Raw genomic sequence first — 18,572 nt, forward strand, 5'->3', positions numbered from 1 at the left:
TTCGGACAGCGCTGGCTCTTCGGCTTTGAAACGGAGATGAGCACCGCCCCCTAGAGTCGGGAACAGCTAGGACATAATGTGAGAGGGGAACCTTTACCTTTAGTCTAGAGAAATGAAGAAATAGGGGTGACAGGATAGCAATATTCCAGTATTTGAGGTGCTGCAATAAAGAAGAATAAATTATTTTCCAAGGCACCAGAGGGCAGGAGAAGTAACGATGGATGGAAACTAATCAAGGAGAGAGGCAACCTGAAACCAAGGAGAAAGTTTGTAACGGTGAGGACAATTAATCAGTGGAACAGCTTGCCACCAGAAGTCATGGTTGCTCCATCGCTGGAGGTTTTAAAGAAGAGATTGGACAGCCATTTGTCTAAATGGTATAGGGTCTCCTACTTGAGCAGGAGGCTGGACTAGAAGACCTCCAAGGTCCCTTGCTGCTTTATTCTATTCTACCATTCTACTTCTCAATCATAGGCAGCAAAGCTAAAATGGTTCGAGAAATCCTTTGTCCCTCCCTCCCTCTCTCCCTCCCTCCCTCCCTCCCTTCCTTCCTTCCTTCCTTCTCTCTCCCCTCTATCTCTTCTTCCTTCCTTCCCACTTAGATTTATATAGCACTTCACAGTGCTTTGAAGCCTTCTCTAAGTGGTTTACAGAGTCAGCATATTGTCCCCAACCAACCTTGGAAGGATGGAAGGCTGAGTCCACCTTAAGCCGGTCGGGATCGAACTCCTGGCAGTGAGCAGAACTACCCTGCAATTCCGCATTCTAACCACTGAGCCACTACAGTGAAACGAATGGTAGTAAGCCAAGGACAACCCGCGTGTTTGCCCTTTCTCTGCCTCCCAGACGGAGCCGCATATGTGCAAAAAAACCCCGTGTGCCTCGTCTCCGCACGCGATGTCACATTCTGCCATCAGCACCTCCTCCGTGGTTCTCCCGTCGGTGTTTACCTTCAGAAGGAGAGGTTGAAATATGCGATGATCTCCTCTGTCAGCTTCCCACGCAGGGCCGGTGAGAGCAGACAGCAGGGAAGAAGACGGTGCGTGCAATCAGAGGCACATTCCATGTGAATCGCTCATGGGTTTGCGCCAAAGGATTTGCGTTGCATCAATCAAGTCTGGGTATAAGATCATAAACTCCACTGTTGTCATTGTTGGGATAACTTCCTTCCTGTCCCTGGGTTGCCCCGTCTTTTTCTGAAGCCAGAAACCTCAAAAGAGCATCGAGACAGCAGATGTGGCCCAGCTTGAGAAGATAAAGACTTGAGGAATTGAGGTTTGGGTATAGAAGTGACTCTTAAAGTCTCCAGATCTCAGTGTTCCCCATTCTTCAGGGAGTCCTTGACTTGTGACCCCAATTGGCACTGGAATTTCCATCTCTAAGTGAAGTGTTATGTGATGGATTTTATGACCTTTTTGCCATGGTTGGTACGCAAATCACTGCAGTTGTTAAACGAGACGTGGTTGTTAAATGAATCTGGTTCCCCCCCCCCTTTTGATTTTGCCTCTCGGAAGCTTCCTGGTCATCTATTTACAACAGTTGTAGTGTGATCACTCAGTCGGATTACATGCCTTAAGCCAGGACTAGAACTCCCAGTCCCCAGCTGACTTTTTGTACCTAAAGTAGGACAAGAATTCACAGTATCCCAATTTCTAGCCTGATGCCTTAACCTGTTGTGGCAAAGCTGGCAGCAGATTCGGACCGTGAGGAGGTTGGGGAGGGAGATGGGCCAGTCCTGGAACCTGGGGAAGGCTCTGAGGAGGGCTCTGTCGGAGGCAGAGAGGGGGCCAGGGCCGCCTGACAGTTATTAGCTGCCTTCGGAGTCAGACATCAGTAAGGCAGAAGAACAGCTGGAGCCTGTTCCCAGTGTGCGTATGTGCAGAGTTGCCAGATGAAGGGAACAGCTAAGGAACAGGGATCGACTTGGGAGTAAGGCCACAGGTGGACGGTGAATGGCCCCTCCCAGAAGAAATAAAAGAGGAGCGAATGGGGAGTGGAGTTTTCAGGAGACCATTAGTTCGCTTCATTGGTTCGTGACCCTCTGAGACTCCTTGCCAAGTTCTGCAGAGATCGGCCTGGCAGCTCTCCAAGCCAGATAAGGTCTGTGACCATAAATCCTCCCTCGAAAGACTTTGCTGGATGTGAATGAGCAGAATTCACAGGAAATTAATAAAAGGGTTTTTTGTCAGGACCAGGAGTTTGTTTCATGCTCTTGGGAAGCCTTTGTCAGAACACAACCTTGTGACGAAACTCTCCCTTAATAAAATGTACAGACTTAACAACAGTTTGTTTAGTGACCGTTCCAAGTTACAATGGCCCTGAACAAAAGTGATGTAGGACTGTTTTCCACACTTAACAACTGTTGCAGCTTTCCCGTGGTCTCGTGATCCAAATTGAGACGTTTTGGTAAACTGGATCATATTTTATGACGGTTGCAGAGTGAGCCTGGGATCACGTGATTACTTTTGGGGGCCTTCTGATGGGCCACGTTAGCGGGGAAAGCCAATTCACTTAATAACCAGGGGACTCACTTACCGACTGCACCAATTCACTGAACAAAGCTTGGCACGAAAAGTCGCGAAATGGGGCAAAACTCACTTAACAAATGTCAAACTTAGCCATGGAAATGTTGGGCTCGTAAGTCGTAAATAGAGGACTATCTGTATTTATTCCCAATTCTATTTATTGGGTAAAGGTAAAGGTTCCCCTCACATATATGTGTTAGTTGTTCTGGACTCTAGGGGGCGGTACTCATCTCCATTTCAAAGCCGAAGAGCCAGCACTGTCCGAAGATGTCTCCGTGGTCATGTGGCCGGCATGACTCAACGCCAAAGGCGCACGGAACGCTGTTCCCTTCCCACCAAAGTTGGTTCCTATTTTTCTACTTGCCTTTTTTACGTGCTTTCGAACTGCTAGGTTGGCAGAAGCTGGGACAAGTCACGGGAGCTCACTACGTTACACGGCACTAGGGATTCGAACTGCCGAACTGCTGTCCTTTCTGATCGACAAGCTCAACATCTTAGCCACTGATTCTTTTTTTTTGCACTGTCTAATGTCCTCGTTCGAGACTCTATACCCAATCAAGTTGAACCATCTTCTATGCCCTCAAGAGTTAGAAAGGGAGAAGGATCGGAGGTGTTTCGATGCAGAGTGGGGAGGAAAAATGCATATAATAGAGATGATGAATTCCCTAAGGAAGAGTATTCCCTCCTCTAAGTAAGCCACACAGGTTTTTGTCAGCTACCTGGAGCAATTTGGGAGTAAGTTGCAGGCATTTGCAACCCAAACCAGGAAATAATGATGTCGAACCATCCTTCTTGGGGTCAAAGATGACATATGCCTATTGGGAATGAGGTAACCATTCAATTAATCGTTGCCATAGTGAATTCCAGGGGAGGAAGAAACAACAACAGACCTAAACCATTTCTGCATTATTTCAAGCATAACTTTAACAAGCACGCTTTCTGGTTTGGATGAAGCTGCGGCCACAGGGAGCGTGGACTGCGTGTTTGCGCAGTAAAAAAAAAAGGGACGCACCATGAAACGGAGACATTGTCCTTTCTTGCTGCAAAAAATTTGAGGCAGGGAATGGGCTGCAAGGATGGTCTTTGGAGGGTCTTGATTCAGCCCCTCTGCCCTTATTGAAGGAGCTATGCTAATAAAAATATTAAGTGATTTAAAATAAATAAATATAAATAAACTGCAGTCTCTTCTATTGCAATAATCGCCTTTCAATCATAGATAGGCAGAATTCTGGCTTAGAAGGCTTCCCTCCCTCCTTCCCTCCCTCCCTCTTTCTTTCCTTCCTTCCTTTCTTTCTTTCTTTCTTTCCTTTCTTTCCTTCCTCTCTTCCCTCCCTCCCTCCTATTCATCCTATTTTCTCCTCCCTCCCTCCCTCTTTTTTCCTTTCTCTCATTCATTCTCTTTCTTCCTTCTCCTTCTTCTGTCCTTCCTCCCTTTCTGTCCCTCCCTTTTCCTTTCTTCTTTCCCCTTCTCCTTCCTTTCCCTTCTTCCTTCTCCTCCTTCTATCCTTCCTCCCTTTCTCTCCCTCCCTCCTTTCCTTTCTTCTTTCCCCTTCTCCTTCCTTCCCCTTCTTCTTTCTCCTCCTTCTGTCCTTCCTCCCTTTCCCTCCCTCCTTCCCTTCCTTCCTTCCTTTCTTTTGTTCTTTTTTCCTTTCCTTTCCTTTTTCTTAAAATGTAACAATGCTACTCCAACTCAGCATTCAGAATATAATGATGAACACTTCCCCTGAAATCTGGGGCTGCACATTTTATGCTGAAAGATGCTTTTTTTTAATGTCTCCTGTGAATGATCTTCCTATTTAGGGCATCCCTGAAAGATAATGGGGTGTCTTGGAGTTTTTCCAGGCCTGCTGGACTGAAAGGGGGATATAATACTATTGCTGGCTGCACCTCTAGGGAATAAGAAGGAGAACGCACCCCCAATCTTTAATAAGAAGGCTCTCCTTTTTAGCGCAATGAAGTATCTATTGGTAGTAGTAGCTGCTGCTTGCAACAGAGACAAATTCCTTGTGTGTCCAATCACACTTGGCCTATAAAGAATATTTCTCTTCTCTTCTTTCTTCTCTTTCCTCTCCTCTCCTCTTCCCTTCTCTTCATTCTGTAATCTCCTCTCCTCTTCTATTCTGTAATCTTCTCTCCTCTCCTCTCCTCTCCCCTTTCCTTCCATTCTGTAATCTTCTTCTCTTCTCTCCTCCCTTCCCTCTCTCCTCGCCTCTTCCCTTCTGTTCGGTTCCATTGCAGTCCACTCCACTCTACTCTATTCTCTATTATATTTTTATTCTCTATTCTATTCTGTTCTGTTCTTTCCTATTCCTATTCCATTCTGTTCCATTCCATTCCATTCTATTCTATTCTAAATTCTTATTCTATTCTACTCTACTCTATTCTCTATTCTATTTTTATTCTCTATTCCCTATTCTATTCTATATTCTATTCCATTCATTTTTTTATTTTATTTTCTATTCATTTTCTGTTCTATTCTATTCCATTCCACTCCACTCCACTCTCTGTTCTGTTCTGTTCTGTTCTGTTCTGTTCTGTTCTGTTCTATTCCTATTCCTATTCTATTCTATTCTATTCTATTCTACTCTACTCTACTCTATTTTATTTTTATTTTCTATTCTATTCTGTTCTGTTCTTTCCTATTCCTATTCCATTCCATTCCATTCTATTCTATTCTATTCTATTCTAAATTCTTATTCTATTCTACTCTACTCTATTCTATTTTTATTCTCTATTCCCTATTCTATTCTATATTCTATTCCATTCATTTTTTCTTTTCTTTTCTATTCACTTTCTGTTCTATTCTATTCCATTCCACTCCACTCCACTCCACTCTCTATTCTATTCTATTCTTTCCTATTCCCATTCTATTCTATTCTACTCTATTTTCTATTTTATTTTTATTCTCTATTCTATTCTATATTCTATTCCATTCATTTTTTCTTTTCTATTCTATTCATTTTCTATTCTATTCCATTCCACTCCACTCCACTCCACTCTACTCTATTCTCTATTCTATTCTATTCTATTCTGTTCTTTCCTATTCCTATACCTATACCTATACCTATACCTATACCTATACCTATACCTATACCTATACCTATACCTATACCTATACCTATACCTATACCTATACCTATACCTATACCTATTCTACACTATTCTACTCTATTCTACTCTACTCTACTCTACTCTACTCTACCCTACCCTACCCTACTCTACTCTACTCTACTCTATTCTCTTATTTTTATTCTCTATTCTATTCTAATCTGTTCTTTCATATTCCTATTCCTATTCTATTCTACTCTACTCTCTATTTTATTTTTATTCTCTATTCTATTCTATATTCTATTCCTTTCATTTTTTCTTTTCTATTCTATTCATTTTCTATTCTATTCATTTTCTATTTATTCTATTCTATTCTATTCTATTATTCTATTCTATTCTATTCTATTCCATTCCATTCCACTCCACTCCATTCCACTCTATTCTATTCTCTATTCTATTCTATTCTATTCTACTCTACTCTACTCTACTCTACTCACTCTTTTATTTTTATTCTCTATTCTATTTTATTCTATATTCTATTCCATTCATTTTTTTCTTCCATTCCATTCCAATTCTCGAAAGAAGGCTCCGCTAGTCCAACTCCCGTGTCTCTTCTATTATTCCCCTGCTGTTAGCTTACTGCTTTCCTCCCCGCCACCTTGTGTCAGAGGAGACCTGGGATCCTTGCCAAGCGAAGCAGAGAGCCAAGGGTCTCCCCAAGCTGGCAACCGGCCCAGAATGTTGACATAATCAGGGATATTCAACATCTTGCCAAAATGCGGTTGTGTTTACATGCCTGGGGTCAGAGAACAAGTAACAACACGGTGCTCGCTCTCTCAGCGGGCACGTGACCGGCCCAGAAAACCCCCAGGAGATTTTAAAAAGCTTGGCGATTTCTTAACCCACCAGGTGCTGGATGCTCAAAAGAGTTAGGTTTTAGCTCAGCCGCCTCCAGTGAGACGGTTTCTCAGCAACTTGGCAACTTTTAAGATTCTCCAAGGAAGAAAAAAACCAGAGGTGGCATGATAGTTCCCCCCCCCCGCCCCCGAATGCCGTCACTCTGCTAAACAACTAATTCCCACAACACTGTCAAATAATTTACTAAGACTGTATTACTATTATTATTCTTCTCATCCTTCCTAGTACCAATTTCTTCCCACCTATGACCATAACCATGTTGCTTGTATCTTTCAGTTTATATTGTTTTGATTTGTTTCCTAATGCGGTTTGATAAGGGACGCGGTGGCTCAGTGGCTAAGACGCTGAGCTTGTCAATCAGAAAGGTCGGCAGTTCGACAGTTCGAATCCCTAGCGCCGCATAACGGAGTGAGCTCCCGTGACATGTCCCAGCTTCTGCCAACCTAGCAGTTCGAAAGGGGGTAAAAAAAATGCAAGTAGAAAAATAGGGACCACCTTTGATGGGAGGGTAACAGCATTCCTTGCGCCTTCGGCGTTGAGTCATGCCGGCCACATGACCACGGGGACGTCTTCGGGCAGCACTGGCTCTTCGCTGGCTTTGAAACGGAGATGAGCACTAGGGATTCAAACCGCCGAACTGCTGACCTTTCTGATCGACAAGCTCAGGGTCTTAGCTACTGAGCCACCACGTCTCTTAATATATAATTCTCTCTCTCTCTCTCTCAGAGTTGGAAGGGACCTGGTAGGTTATCTAGTCCAACCCCTGCCCAAGCAGGAGACCCTACACTATTTCTGACAGATGGCAGTCCAGTCTCTTCTTGAAAGCTTCCATTGATGAAGCTCCCATTGATGAAGCTTCCATTGATGAAGCTCCCATTGATGAAGCTCCCATTGATGAAGCTTCCATTGATGAAGCTCCCGTAGATGAAGCTCCCATTGATGAAGCTCCCATTGATGAAGCTCCCATTGATGAAGCTTCCATTGATGAAGCTCCCATTGATGAAGCTCCCATTGATGAAGCTCCCATTGATGAAGCTCCCATTGATGAAGCTTCCATTGATGGCAGCTCCTCAAATATTGGAAGACTGCTCCCATGTCTCCCCTGGTCCTTCTCTTCACTAGACTAACCATGCCCAGTTCCTGCAACTGTCCATCATGTTTTAGCCTCCAGGCCTTTCACCATCTTTGATAAATTCAGATTAACAGAGTTGGAAGGGACTTGTAGGTCATCTAGTCCAACCCCCTGCCCATGTAGGAGACCTTACACTATTTCTGACAGAGGGCAGTCCAGTCTCTTCTTGAAAGCTTCCATTGATGAAGCTCTCACAACTTGTGATGGCAACTTCTATTCCATGGGTTAATTGTTCTCACTGCCAGAAAGTTCCTCCTTATTTCTAGGTTGAAACTCTCCTTGGTCAGTTTCCATCCATTATTCCTTGTCTGGCCTTCAGATGCTTTGGAAAATAGTTTGAGCCCCTCCTCTCTGTGGCAGCCACTCAAATTTTGGAAGACTGCTATCCTGTCTCCCCTGGTCCTCCTCTTGCCTAGACTAGCCATGCCTGGTTCCTATAACCGTTCATCATATGTTTTAGCCTCCAGTCTCCTAATCATCTTGGTTGCTCTTCTCTGCATGTTTCATTTCCAACCCTGAGCTCTTCCATCTCCTTTTAAGGTATTTGTAAGGAACAAGGTGGGGAAAAAGGGAATCCGAATCTCAAAATGAGAAAGAACGTGGCTTAGCATTGGCTCGTTCACACGTAGCAGGGTACCCTGGAAGAATGACAACTGTCAGAGGAGCAGCAAAACCAGAAAAGAGTATGTCTTGTTTGTAAAAGTAGGAATGAATCCCATCTTCCACCAAATCATGAATAACAGAGTCGGAAGGGACCTTGGAGGTCTTCTAGTCCATCCCCTGCTCAGGCAGGAAGCCCTATACCAGTGTTTCTCAACCTTGGCGACTTTAAGTCCATTGGACTTCAACTCCCAGAATCCCCCAGCCAGCACAGCTGGCTGGGGAATTCTGGGAGTTGAAGTCCACAGGACTTAAAGTCGCCAAGGTTGAGAAACACTGCCCTATACCATTTCAGACAAACGGTTATCCAATCTCTTCTTAAAAACCTCCAGTGATGGAGCATCCACACCTTCTGGTGGCAAGCTGTTCCACTGGTTAATTGTTGCCACTGTCAGGAAGGTTCTCCTTAGTTCTAAGGTTGGGTTGAGCAGAGCAAAATAATTTTGACCCAGCAATATCTTGGTTAAAACATTTTTTAAAAATGCCTATGTTTGCTCTTGACTTGGCTTCCTCCGATCTCCGGCCCTTGGGGTGTTTGGAGAGCTCAGCTCCCAGAGTTCTCCAGCCAGCTTGGCCAAGACAGTTTGGCCAAGGCGGATGAGAAAGGCCAACGCTGTTCGAAGCCCACCAGTGAGAATCAATCCTACCCTTGGTTGCCAGAACATACCTTGGCACTTACACAAGGGAAACTCTTGTTCCCTGCACCATCCTTGACCTCCGTGGTTACGATTCACTCAGTGGTGGGTTTCTAAAATTTTTCGAACCTACTCTGTGGGTGTGGCCTCCTTTGTGGGAGTGGCTTGCTGATCATGTGACCTGGTGGGAGAGGCTTGCCGGCCATGTGTTTTCTTTCTTTCTTTCTTTCTTTCTTTCTTTCTTTCTTTCTTTCTTTCTTTCTTTCTTTCTTTCTTTCTTTCTTCCTTTCTCTCTCCTTCCTTCCTATCCCTTTTTCCTTTTTTTCTTTCATCTCTCACTTTTTCTTTTTCTTTTTTATTTATTTATTTCTTCCTTTCTTTCTCTTTCTCTCTTTGTGTGAGTCTGTGTGTGTGTGTGTGAGTGTGTGTGTGTGTGTGTGTGTGTGTGTGTGTGTCAGTGGTGGGTTTCAAAAAGTTTTGGAACCTCTTCTGTAGGTGTGGCCTGCTTTCCGGGTCCACTGGTGGAACCTCTTCTAACCGGTTCGGTAGATTTGACGAACCGGTTCTACCGAACGGGTGCGAACTGGTAGGAACCCACCTCTGGATTCACTGCAACTGGTTTTCCTGGGAGGGGGAGGGGGAGGTGGTGGTCCTTGAGTTTCAGTGGGCAGCAGGGGAAATCTTTTGTGTGCCCCTCAGGAGGGTTTCATGAAGATCTGAGAGAAGAAGGGAAGAAGTGGCTGGAAGGAGGACCGTAAGAAGTTCGGTGCTGAATTGAGAATACCGCTAGCTGTCTCGTGTTCTTTTATTTGATTTGCTTGTTTTGTTAGTTGCTTCCTCTTTTTTTCAATACTCCTTCGTTTTGCTTTCCTTCTCTCTCCCCTTCTTTCTCTCTTTCTTCCTCCCTGACCTCCTTTCTTTCCCTTCCTTTTTCCTTTCCCTCCTCTCACCTTTCTCCTTCCTTCCGTCTTTTCATCCCTTGCCTCCCTTTCTCCTTCCTTCCTTTCCTTCCTTCCTTCTCTCCCTCCTTTTCTCCTTCTTTTCTTCCTTTCCTTCCATCCTCTCACCTTTCTTCCTCCTTCCTTCCTTTCCTCCGTCCCTTTCCCCTTCCTTCCTTCCTTCCTTCTCACCCTCTCACCTTCCTCCCTCCCTCCCTCCACCTTCCTTCCCTCCCTATCTCCTTCCTTCCTTCCTTTTCTCCTTCTTTTCTTCCTTTTCTCCCACCCTCGAACCTTCCTTCCTCCTTCCTTCCTTTCCTCCCTTTCTCTTTCTTTTCTTCCTTTCCTTCCGCCCTCTCACCTTCCTTCCACCTTCCTTCCCTTCCCTCCCTTTCTCCTTCTTTCCTTCCTTCATCCCTTCCTTCCTACCCTCTCACCTTCCTTCCTTCCTCTTTTCTTCCTCCCTTTCTTTCCTTCCTTCCCACCCTCTCACCTCCCTCCCTCCCTCCTTTCTCCTTTCCTTCCTTACTTCCCACCAGGGGTGAGTTCCTACGTGAACTGGTACCAGTGGGCACACCGGCTGTGGTGTTGCTTGTCCATGCGCAGTTCTCTGTAAATGGTTCCTCCCTCCCTCCTTCCTTTTTTACTTCCCATCCTCTCTCCCTGCCTCCTTCCTTCCTTCCCATCCTCTCTCCCTCCCTCCTTCCTTCCTTCCTCTGCAATATCACCCTGTCTTCCAACTGGGACCGCTCTGTTTTAACTCCTCTCTGCCTGAAATCCAGCCCCCCCCCAAAAAAAGTTGCGTTCAGACATATTGCCGAGGGACGGCAGGCGTGACGGTCCCGCGCAGACCAAGCCTTTCCCTCCTGCCATGACAGTCAAATATTTTTTGACCTGGTTTCCCGCAGTCCGACGAGGACTCGGATGGATTGCTATAGCAACGGGGCACCCGAGACCGCATGCTAAGCAGAATTGGCAGAAGGGCAACGGAGCAAAGTGTTAATAATGCAAGCCCAAGGTTTTGCTTAGCGATGCTGCAAAGGGAGGCCGTTTTCCCTTCTCCGCAGCCGAGGCTTGCAACCAATGCACGGCTGGTGGAAAGGGGAGGAAGTTGTGGGGGGCTCCATCGCTGGAGGTTTTTAAGGAGGGTCTGAAATTCAAAACTGCAAGAGTGACCTCTTGGCTGGCAAGATTTTGACCGTTGCGGTAGAGACGCCCAGATTTCTTATTTTGTTTTTGGATTACGGTCATCCGTTTCCAATTTCCTTCCTGGACTTTGTGGGCTTCTGTTGTAACTTGCCCCGAACTGGACAGGTGGTCCTCGACTTATAACCCCTTCATTTAATGACCGTTCCAACCTGCATCTATCCACGGTGCACAGTGGTTAGAATGCAGTATTGCAGGCTGACTCTGCCCGCTGCCAGCAATTTGATCCTGACCAGCTCAAGGCTGACTCAGCCTTTTCATCCAGTGGTGGGATTCAGCCAGTTCGCACCACTTCAGGAGAACCAGTGATTTAACTTTCTGAGCAGTTTGGTTAACTGGTTTTGGGAGGAAATCATTAGGGCAGAGAGCCAGTTGTTAAATTATTTGAATCTCACCACTGCTTCCATCCTTCCGAGGTCAGTAAAATGAGGTCAGATTTTGGGGGGTAAGAGGCTGACTCTGTAAACCGCTTACGAGGGCTAGAAAGCACTGTGAAATGGTATATATTGTCCTTCCTTCCTTCCTTCCTTCCTTCCTTCCTTCCTTCCTTCCTTCCTTCCTTCCTTCCTTCCTTCCTTCCTTCCTTCCTTCCTTGGTGGTGCTGTGGTTAGAATGCAGTACTGGAGGCTAATTCTGCCCACTGTCAGCAATTCGATCCTGACCAGCTCAAGGTTGACTCAGCCTTCCATCCTTCCAAGGTCGGTAAAATGAGGACCCAGATGGTTGGGGGCAAAAGGCTGACTCTGTAAACCATTTAGAGAGGGCTGGGAAGCCCTGTGAAGTGATATATAAGTCTAAGGGCTATTGCTATTATTCCGAGGGAGCTCCGATGCTCCTTATTAGAAAAAGAGGGGCTTGAAGGGGTATTTCCATGCAGAAGAAATGACAGAGGAGGAGGAGGGGGGGAGGAGGAGGAGGAGGGGGAGGAGGAGGCTCAAGAGGAACAAAAAATATTTGTAATTTTGGATTGAAATGAGGGGTCCTTTGTGCTCTCTGACACAAAGGGTTGGCTATACAAATTTAATAAAAAGTAGGGCTGGGCTTGAAGGGATTTGTTAAAGGAAGGAAGGAAGGAAGGAAGGAAGGAAGGAAGGAAGGAAGGAAGGAAGGAAGGAAGGGCAATAGCAATAGCAGTAGCACTTAGGCTTGTATACCACTTCACAATGCTTTATAGTCCTCCCTAAATAGTTTACAGAGCCAGCATCTTGCCTCCAACAAATTTTGGTCCTCATTTTACCGACCTTGGGACGACTGAACTCCAGGGAGGGAGGGAGGGAGGGAGGGAGGGAGGGAGGAAGGAAGGAAGGAAGGAAGGAAGGAAGGAAGGAAGGAAGGAAGGAAGGACTGACTGACTGACTGTGGGGACCTTTGTGGTCTGAGCTGGTTATTTTCTTGCAGACATTTCACTACCCATCTAGGTAACACCATCAGTGCTAGAAGGGAGTAGGGTTTGCTCTTAGTTTATATTCCAGTGGTTTGCATTGGAGTCTTGAAGGTCTTTGGGTCGGGCTGTTTGCTGTTGGCTTGTTCGGCAGTTCCTTGATTAGGGTATTGTTTACTTCTTGATTGATAGTTGGATGTTAATCTTAGTGTTAACCTACCCATCCTGATTGCTGGTAAGGAAGCATTTTTGCTCTTTTTGTTCCCTTTTTGGCTTGTCGATGGTCTCTTTTGCATGGTAGGTAGATATTGTTGATGTCTATGTGTTTGTCGATGGCTAATTTGTCAAGAGTGCCAGGCTTCTAGAAAATCCCCCAACCCCCAACGTTTTTGTACTGGTCTTGGTCCAACATGGTCAAGGTTGCCTTGTTTAAACTATGACGACGACAATGATGATGATGATGATGATGATGATGATGATGATGATGATGATGATGATGATGGCCACCGAAAAACCCTCCTTTGGGCTCTTCAGGGAGAATCTGATCTCGGAAAGCCAGCAGATTCAGATCTGCCTCATTTGGCGCAGTTGTGGGCACAGCTTTTGTTCCCGCTGCCCTTTTGACCCCGGTCTCCTTCCATGTGGGTCAGGCTTGGCAGCGGGGGTCTCCATGGCAACCCGTAATGTATGCCATCGGCTTGGTGGGCTTCCCTCTGCTCTCATTAAATTTCAATGACTTTCATGGGGCCTGGACGTGTAATTAATATCCAACACATGGTCTTCATCAGGATAAGGTTTAAGCAGGAAGATTTTGGAGGGTGAGAGGGGGAGAAAAAGAAGAAGAATGAGAAGAAGAAGAGGAGGAGGAGGAGGATGGAGCTTTAGCCTCTGAGCATTTTATTTTGGAGGAGAAGAGGCCCTAGTGAATGCAAACCAAAGCCAGCTTGGTTGTTTTCTTGCAGATATTTCATTACCCAACTAGGTAACATCATCAGTGGTATAAAGGGATGGGGCTGAGAGGAGGAGGAGGAGGAGGAGGAGGAGGAGGAGGAGGAGGAGGAGGAAGTGAAAAGGATGGAGGAGAAGAGGAAGGAGGAGGAGGAGAGGGAGAAGGAGGAGGAGGAGGAAGTAGAGAAGAGGAAGGAGAAGGAGAGGAAGAGGAGGAGGAGGAAAAGGAGGAGGAGGCAGAGAAGAGGAAGAAGGAAAAGGAGGAGGAGGAAAAGGAGGAGGAGGAAAAGAAGAGGAAGGAAGAAGAGGAGAAGGAGAGGAAGAGAAGGAGGAGGAGGAGGAGAAGATAAATACCTGGGCTATACCTGTGATTCGATACTCTGCCGGAATAATTGACTGGACCCAGATGGAGTTGGACAATTTGGACAGAAAAACAAGGAAGCTTATGACAATGAATCATGCTTTGAACCCTAAAAGTGATTATATAGATTATATCTACCAAGAGCAGAAGGTGGTCGAGGACTCCTACAAGTAAAGCAGACTGTGGAAGAAGAAAGACACAGCTTGAATGACTACATCCAGAAAAGTGAAGAACCAATGAGTAAGGAAGTAAATAAATAAAGGCCTTTTGAAGACAACTAAGTCAAAAGCTGAATATAAAAAAGAAGTAATTGAGAAGTGAGCTGAAAATTGGAAAAGCAAAGCTATGCATGAAAAATATTGAAGGCCAAGCTGACCAAAAACTAACTTGGAACTGGTTAAGATCAGGAGTACTGAAAAAAAGAAACAGAAGGCTTTATTTTGGCAGCTCAAGAACAAGCCTTAGCCACAAAGTGCATTAAGGCAAAAATTCAACATGTTACCACCAAGAGCAAATGTCGCCTCTGTAATGAGAAAGATGAGACAGTCGACCACTTGATCAGTGGGTGCAGCAAAATTTCACAAACTGACTACCTACAACGCCATGACCGAGTTGCTAAGATCATTCACTGGAAATTGTGCCAGAAGTTTGGATTTTAGTTCAGCAAAAACCACTGGGAACATCAGGTTGAGAAGGTTCTAGAGAATGAAAAAGTCAAGATCTTGTGGGATTTCAGAATTCAGACTGACAGGCACTTGGCCTACAACACACCTGACATAACAATAGTTGAAAAGAAAAAAAATGGTTCATTGACATTGCAATACCTGGTGATGCGTGAATTGAAGATAAACAGGAAGAAAAAAAATCACAAAGTAGTGGGACTTGCAAATTGAAGTTGAGCGTCTGTGGAAAAAGAAATATCTGCCCCGAAAATCAGGTGGCAGAGGATTATTACAAGTGAAGCAAGTAGTTGAAGAAGAAAAACATGCACTGGCTGATTATTTAAAAGAAAGTCAAGAACATCTATTAATTGAAGTAAAGAACAAAAATCTTCTGAAGGCCCAACAGACGAAACAAGAATACAGAAAAGATGTGATAAAATCAAGAATGGAGAGTTGGCAGAACAAAGCACTGCATGGCCAATTTCTGGAAAAAATAAAAGATAAAGTGAACAGTGAACAAACTTGGTTATGGTTAACAACAGGTACATTAAAGAAAGAAACAGAGTCACTAATCCTGGCTGCGCAAGAACAAGCTATCCGCACAAATGCCATTAAGGCCAAAATCGAAAAATCCTCTGATGATGCCAAATGCTGACTTTGCAAAGAAGCTGATGAAACTGTTGATCACATACTCAGCTGCTGTAAAAAAATCACGCAGACTGATTATAAATTGCGGCACAATTCAGTAACACAAGTGATCCATTGGAATTTGTGCAAAAATTATAATATTAAAACAGCAACAAACTGGTGGGAACATCAGCCTGAAAAAGTCACTGAAAATCAGATGGTCAAGATCTTGTGGGATTTTCGCATACAAACGGACAAAATACTGGCTCATAATACACCAGACATCACACTGGTTGAGAAAAATAAGGTTACAATCATAGACATCGCAATACCAGGTGATAGCAGGGTCGCCGAGAAGGAATATGAAAAAATCGCGAAATACCAGGACTTAAAAATTGAAATTCAACGACTATGGCACAAACCAGCAGTGGTAATTCCAGTGGTAATTGGCACACTGGGTGCTATTCCAAAAGCATTGGAATTACATTTAAAACAGTTAAAAATTGACAAAATCACCATCAGTCAAATGCAAAAAGCCGCACTGCTTGGATCTGCACGCATATTACGAAAATACGTTACAACGTCCTAGGCCCCTGGGTGGGGCCCGACTAGTAACCAATGCCAAATCCAGCGAAACAACTGGCCGCTGTGATACAATTGTATAACAACAACAACAACAACAACAACAACAACAACAATAAATGTGTTCAGTTGACTGAGTTTCATGTTTAATGAATAAATAACAACAACAACAACAACAACAACAACAACCAGACCTTGGTCCAATTATCCTTGAAATAAATGCAACCACAGGAGGGGAAAAATGATCTTTTATTGTAGAGTGGATTATTTCCGCGAATCATTTCCCTTCCCTGTTTCGATGCAGCCTTTAAACACAAGATAAATGAGAGTTAATTGCCAGGTGTCATCAGGGGGACGAGAGCTCCCATACCAGAGGGTGTAGTAAGAGCTGAAGGAGACAGAAGCTTCTTGGCAAGGAAAAATATCAGTCATCTAATTTGCTGGTCAGCATTCTCCTCTCTCTCTCCTCCTCCTCCTCTTCCCCCCACTTATATATTAATGATGACATTGCTTTGGGCTACTGCAAATTTTATCGGCCAGAATGCCTGGGGGTCTGAAAAGGGAGATCGGCAAGATTCCTTCCCTCTAGGGGCACCTCAATTATATTTCCTAATGAGGCTTGTTTCATTAGCCGAGGAAGCAGAAGCTGGTCCTAATTACAATTAAATTAGGGCCTCTTTGAATGTTGGCACTGGGAGCCACGAGTTGTTAATTTCTGTTTTCCTTTTAAGTCTTCCCCGAACAAGAGCGGGCTAAAAGATCAAGGCCGACGCACGCAACGGTGTGAATGATGTCTTCTTCCTCCCAGTGTTTTCTTTTGGTCTAATGAATGGAGAAGAAGCTGGAGAAAGTTGGAGGGAAGCGGGGCAGACGACCTGCGGGTTATAGTTTCACTCCTTTGGCTGCCCCTCTGGGCTGGCTGCTTGCTTCAAAGGGAAGCAGGGTCCCCAGAGAAGAGGGTATTGGTGGCTGGGGGTTCAACTGGAGGGGTCCTTGGTGCTGAGCTTGCTTGTTTTCTTGCAGATGGTTCATTACCCAACTAGGTAACATCATCAGTGCTGATGATGGGGCTGGAGGAGGAGGAGGAGGAGGGGAAGGAGAGGAAGAGGAAAGGAAGGAGAAGAGGAAGGAGGAGGAGGGAAAGGAAGAAGAGAAGGAGAGGAAAAAAGGAAAAGGAGGAGGAGATGAAGGAGAAGAAGAGAAAAGGAAGGAGGAGAAGAGGAAGGAGGAGGAGGAAGAGGAGGGTTATTGTGGGGTCCTTGGTGATGATGGGGCTGGAGGAGGAGGAGGAGAGGAAGAGGAAAGGAAGGAGAAGAGGAAGGAGGAGGCGGAAAAGGAAGAGGAGGAGGAGAAGGAGAGGAAAAAAGGAAGAGGAGGAGGAGATGAAGGAGAAGAAGAGAAAAGGAAGGAAGAGGAGAAGAGGAAGGAGGAGGAGGAAAAGGAAGAGAAGAGGAAGAGGAGGGTTATTGTGGGGTCCTTGGTGATGATGGGGCTGAAGGAGGAGGAGGAGGAGAGGAAGAGGAAAGGAAGGAGAAGAGGAAGGAGGAGGAGGAAAAGGAAGAGGAGGAGGAGAAGGAGAGGGAAAAAAGGAAGAGGAGGAGGAGATGAGAGAGAAGAGAAGGAGGAGGAGGAGAAGAGGGAGGAGGAGGAGGAGGAAAAGGAAGAGAAGGAGGAAGCGGAGGATTATTGTGGGGGTCCTTGGTGATGATGGGGCTGGAGGAGGAGGAGGAGGCGGAGAAGGAGAGGAAGAGGAAAAGGAAGGAGAAGAGGAAGGAGGAGGAGGAGAAGGAAGTGGAGGAGGAGAGGGAGAGGAAGAGAAAAGGAAGATGAGGAGAAGGAGATTGAGAAGAAAGAGAAAAGGAAGGAGGAGGAGGAGAGGAAGGAGGAGGAGGAGGAAAGGAAGAGAAGGAGGAAGAGGAGGATTATTGTGGGGTCCTTGGTGCTGAGCTTACTTGTTTTCTTGCAGATGTTTCATTACCCAACTAGGTAACATCATCAGTGTTAGAAAGGGATGGGGCTAGAGGAAGAGGAGGAGGAGGAGGAGGAGAGGAAGAGAAATGGAAGGAGAAGAGGAAGGAGAAAAGGAGAGGGTAGAGAAAGAGGAGGAGGAAGCAGAGAAGAGGAAGGAGGAGAAGAAGTAGAGGAAGAGAAAAGGAAGGAGAAAGAGAAGAGGAAAGAGGAGGAGAAGGAAGAGGAGGAGGAAGAGAGGAGGATTATAGTGGAGTTCTTGGTGTTGAGCTTGGTTGTTCCTTGCCGATATTTCATTACCAAGCTAGGTAACATCATCAGTGTTAGAAAGGGATGGGGCTGGAGGAAGAGGAGGAGGAGGAGAGGAAGAGAAAGGAAGGAGAAGGAGAAGAGGAAGGAGGAGAAGGAGAAGAGGAAGGAGGAGAAGGAGAAGAGGAAGGAGGAGAAGGAAAGGGAAGGAGGAGGAGGAAGCAGAGAAAAGGAAAGAGGAGGAGAAGAAGTAGAGGAAAAGAAAAGGAAGGAGAAAGAGAAGAGGAAAGAGGAGGAGAAGGAAAAGGAAGAGGAGGAGGAGGAGAGGAGGAGGAGGAGGAGGAGGAGGAGGAAGGAGGAGGAGGAGGAGGAGGAGGAGGAGGAGGATGATTATGGTGGGGTTCTTGGTGCTGAGCTTGGTTGTTTTCTTGCAGATATTTCATTACCAAGCTAGGTATCATCAGTGCTAGAAGGCAATAGGGCTATGGAGATGAGGAGTTTCCAAGTATTTATTTCCAGTTTCTGGCAAAAACACCCATTGGATAAAACAGTCTCACTTAACAACAGCTGCAAACAAGGTTGTAAAATCAAGTCCGGTTTCTATGGTGTACCATTTAACAACCATGATGACTGAACAACCATAATTTTAGGCTCCACTGTGGTCATAAGCTGAGCTCTCTCTCTCTCTCTCATCTCTCTCTTCTCTCCCTCCCTCCCTCCCTCCCTCCCTCT

Source organism: Thamnophis sirtalis, unplaced genomic scaffold (genome assembly GCF_051295495.1).
Source record: "Thamnophis sirtalis isolate CommonGarterSnake01/CBP01778 unplaced genomic scaffold, rThaSir2_p1.2 scaffold_2, whole genome shotgun sequence".
Classification (NCBI taxonomy): Eukaryota; Metazoa; Chordata; class Lepidosauria; order Squamata; family Natricidae; genus Thamnophis; species Thamnophis sirtalis.